Source organism: Ictalurus punctatus, chromosome 28 (assembly GCF_001660625.3).
Source record: "Ictalurus punctatus breed USDA103 chromosome 28, Coco_2.0, whole genome shotgun sequence".
Lineage (NCBI taxonomy): Eukaryota > Metazoa > Chordata > Actinopteri > Siluriformes > Ictaluridae > Ictalurus > Ictalurus punctatus.
The window spans coordinates 10,126,690-10,131,433 of record NC_030443.2 but is presented as its reverse complement, the minus strand read 5'-3'; the positions used below and the strand labels follow the sequence as shown (position 1 = coordinate 10,131,433).

Here is a 4,744-nt window from a genome sequence, read left to right as displayed (position 1 = left end):
GCGCCGTGAAGTATGGCCCGCCCCCCGACTCACTGTCCAATCAGACACAAATCTTAATACGGCAAAAGTTAATTGTTTAATTTATTTTAATTATATTTACATTTTCTCTTGCAGAGTGAAGTGAAGCGTGACTGCGATGGAAAAGGACACTGAGTGTGAGTGATGTATGATGGGAAACCATCACGGATTGGAAAACAGGCGGAATGAGGAGTGAGAAACGTGCTGGCAGACGATTTGGCTTTGATCAATTGTTCCTAGGTGTGACTGAGTGTGTGAATTTGTGTTGTATGCATGGTGCCCTGCATTGGACCCGCAGTACCATGTAGGGTCAGTTCTTCTTGCTCCTCACCGTCCCTGACCAGGATACAAGTAGTTACTGAAGATGAACGTTTGAAGAAATGAATGAATGACTTTTCCATCTCACCTTTCCTTCCCTTCTGCTCTTAACCCATTGTAGATCTGTGCAACTCCACATAATTAATAAGTCAAGACCAGGTTCTCTAATATTTTTAGATCCCAGTCAACATTTAATAACAACATGCATGTGTATTTCTAGAGTTTGATCACTACAAAAACAGCACCAAAGTATTCAGTTCTGGTGACTTTGAGAGTAGTATGTATGTACGTATGTATGTGTTTGTTTATTTAGTTATTTATATTTCTTTAATAATTTTATATAACAAACATTAATGTAAGTATGTGCTGCAGATCATTTCATTAGTTCAATTTGATATTTTAATTGACTGTAAAGGACTTTGTTAAAACTGCCCAGGTATCAAAACTGTATAGGTATTAAAATTGGTTACTGTTTGGTTGATGACAAACTCCATATTTTTATACCTTGGAACTCTGTTTTACCATGGTAATTTTAAAACAATTACTAACAACTTTAACTTAATGAAGCACGTTTGCCTCACACCACCAGGGTTAGGGGTTCGATTCCCACCGTGGCTCTGTGTGTGTGGAGTTTGCATGTTCTCAGGTTGCCTTTGTTTTATGTTGTATTTCGTTTTAAGATTTAAAACTATTTTGTATGAGATATACACAAAAACGGAGGAAATCAGGCAAAGACTGTATATTCTCTTCTCAGAGAGTACACCATTTAACCTTCCCCTTTGTGTCCTTCCTATTAAAAAAAAGTCCACAATTCACATCACAAAACTAACATGAAATCTGTAAAACAACAGTAGTTTAGTAGCAAGAATATGAGGCTATATTTAGTGAAAATATCAAAAAAGATTTTAAGATGTTTTCTTTAAATACAGATGTGTATGTTTATAAATGTAGGCTTATTTGTGGTGGTCGCATAAGCAACAACTTAGGTGAGCAGTGTAATGACAGCCTTTTAAAAAATTTCTCACACTGAAACTGGGATATTGGACCATCCTCCCTTCACATCCAGTTGTCTCATATGGTATTTGTTGCCTCCTAATGGTCTTACCATTACATAACAGAATTTTAACTAATTTCTTGGAAAAATATGATTTTATGACACTTAATACATATAAGCAGGATTATACATGTTTGAAATTGTGGATGTAACCACAAAGCAGAAGCCACACCTTATTCAACTCATCAGCCAGCTAAAGACTAAGACCAATAGATTAAACAAATGGAATCACTTGTAGCTCCTGCCTGACCGGAATGAAAACCTGTAGCCAGAATGGCCTTTTCGTGAGTAAGATTGGATACCCATGCTATGCATTTTCATTAATGGAGAAGCAAAGTTAAAGTCTTTCCTTTTATTTATTTCTCTGTGATGTGTACTGTAGGTAACCTACATGGGCAAAAATATAGAGAAATATATAGAGATAATATCACCTTTCTTTAAATGTCCTTATTCAACTTTATTTTTATTCCACTAATACGATTCCATTTAATGCCAAACTCCAAGAAACTCCAAGAAAGTTTTTACAAAACTTTATACACTGTAAGGAAGAATTGCTTAATAAAACTATATGTTTTTAAATCTGCTTCATTAATTATTACAGTAGTTTTGGCAAGAGTAATAAGAATTTTGAACTTTGATACAGGGCTTGTGAGGATCAGTTTGAAATTTTTGGAAGTGGATTGGGTTTATTGAAAATTGGACTAGTTTTGTCTCGTTCTGAATGGCCATTGGGCTGATTTTATGCATGGCAACCCAGCTCAGAAGCAAAGCGTTATTTGTTGCTTTTGATTAAAAAAAAACATTTAATGGGCAATTCAAAATTGTTTTCCAGTATGTTATCCCCTTCATCCTGCCATCCATGGCTTTACAATCCCTTGCATAGGATTTAACTGTTTTGTTTGAATGATTCCAAAGGGTCTCTCCTTCTGCTTCTTTTTCTTCTTCTTCTTCTTCTTCTTCTTATTATTATTATTATTATTATTATTATTATTATTTTATTTATTATTCATCTTCTTCTCTTCTTCTTTTTAATTTAATGGCAGCTTAGTCGTTAGGAACATTATCACCAGCTACTATACACACTTATACTTGGCATAGATAGTGAATCTAACTACTGGTACCTGCAACATATTAATAAAATGGAATTAATTTGACATGCATTACCCATTAAAATGAGCTACAATGCTCCATCTCATCTTAGATTTTATCAGAGCCAGAACATCAGAAGTAGCTGAGTATTCTTGTATCCAAAAAAAAAAAAAACATGTTCAAATGTTATTCCAGGAAGGCTCGTCTAATTACTAAATATAAGGGATCACACAGTGTTCCACAAAACATATGCAGATTTAACCAGTCTCCCCTTAAAACAATCAAACAACTTGCTAAATTTAACAATATACTTCCTACACACAGAGAGAAAATGCTTCACAGTTTCTGGCACAGAACATGTATTATACAGCCTTCTTTGAAGCTTATAAGCAAACTAAATTTAGTCCTAAATTTAGACCTTTATTTCTATTCCTTCCAGTAATTTTTATTTTTTTTTTTTACTGCTAAATCTAACTGCATAACGACACAGTTTAGCTGTGCCTAAAGCTGTTGCCATTATATATATATATATATATATATATATATATATATATATATATATATATATATATATATATATATATATGGGGCACACGGTGGATTAGTGGTTAGCCTCACACCTCCAGGGTCCTGGCTTCGATTCCCGCCGGGGCCATGTGTGTACGGAGTTTGCATGTTCTCCCCTTGCTGCGGGGGGTTTCCTCCCCCAGTCCAAAGACATGCATGGTAGGCTGATTGGCTTATCTAAAGTGAATGTGTATGTGATTCTGCCCTGCGATGTACTGGCACCCTGTCCACAGTGTACCCCGCCATGTGCCCGATGCTTCCTGGGATCCAGGCTCCAGGTTCCCCGTAACCCTGAAAAGGAGTAAGTGGTTGAAGATAGATGGATGGATGGATATATATGGATAATTTTATTTTCTATGTTTCTCTTTGTGCACAGGGACAGAGTCATGCTGGAACAGGTTTGGGCCCCTGTTCCAGGGTTTGGGCCCCTTAGATCAAGTGTTTTTACAAAAATAAAAATAAAAAAAAAGATCAATCACATGGAAAAAGTAAGTACTGTACACCCCTACATTTATCACACATTCAAATCAAGATCCAGAGCCAAATCCAGATTCAATTACAATCAGGTGTTCACGATTGGGTGCCAGTGATTAGAACCTGCTTAGGGAGCATGATTATTTAAACCTCTAACATCTAGTGTCTGATGTTCCCTTTGCTATTGAGGTGTGTGGTGTCATCATGCCAAGATCTAAAGAGTTCTATAAGGCCTTCAGAAAAAAAGGTTGTGGATGCCTAGGAGTCTGGCAAGGGATTTAAAAAGATCTCCAAATTATTTGAAATACATCATTCCACTATAAAGAAAATCATCTACAAGTAGTACTGATTTCAAACGATTGCCAATATGTCATAGAGCAAGATTATAGTTTGGCAAAGAGTGTGTAAGCAAAGACTAGGCCTTTTGGAATAATGTGCTCTGGACACATGAATCCAAGACAGAGTTGTTTGGCCACAGTAACAGCAGAAATGTTTGGCGCAGACCAAAAACAGGTTTTCAGGAGAAGCACCTCATACCAACTGTGAAGCATGGTGGTGGAAATGTTATGGTTCGGGGTTGTTTTGCTGCCTCAGGGACTGGACAGCTTGCATTCATTGGTTCAACTGTGAATTCTGCATCATATCAAAGAGTGCTTGAAGATAATGTGAGGCCATCTGTCCAAAAGTTGAAGTTGAACTGAAAGTAGACATCGCAACATAAAAATCATAAAAATCCTAAGCACACTAGCAAATTCACCAAGGAATGGCTCAAAAAGAAGAAATGGAGGATTATGAAATGGCCTAGTTAAAGCCTGCATATGAATCCCATTGAAATGTTGTGGGGGGGATTTGAAGCCAGCAGTACATGCAAGAAAACCCTAAAGCATCTTGCAACTGAAAGAATATTGCATGGAAGAGTGGTCAAAATTTTCCAGCAAGCCAATGTCAGAGACCAGTGAACAATTATGCAAAACGCCTACAAGAAGTTATTTCTGCTAAAGTGGGCAACACTAACCTCTGAGGCTAAGAGTGTACTTACTTTTTCCACAGAAGAATATTACATCTATTGATTTTTTTGTTTACTAAATGGTTGGAAAGCTGTTCCTTCTATATATAACTTTAATAATAGGCACTCTTTCAAAGGTGATCAAATGTTTGCTTGTACAAATATGTCATAAAAGCCAAAATTTTTATGGGGAGTACTTATTTTTTTTGCATGATTGT

At 36.3% G+C, this 4,744-nt stretch overlaps 1 protein-coding gene across 1 annotated transcript in view; it reads left to right on the top strand.

Annotated features, from left to right (window-relative positions):
• zgc:55461 (beta-tubulin family protein) overlaps positions 1–4,744 on the top strand; it is a 178,049-nt gene that overhangs the window by 139,844 nt on the left and 33,461 nt on the right. The window lies entirely within an intron of this gene.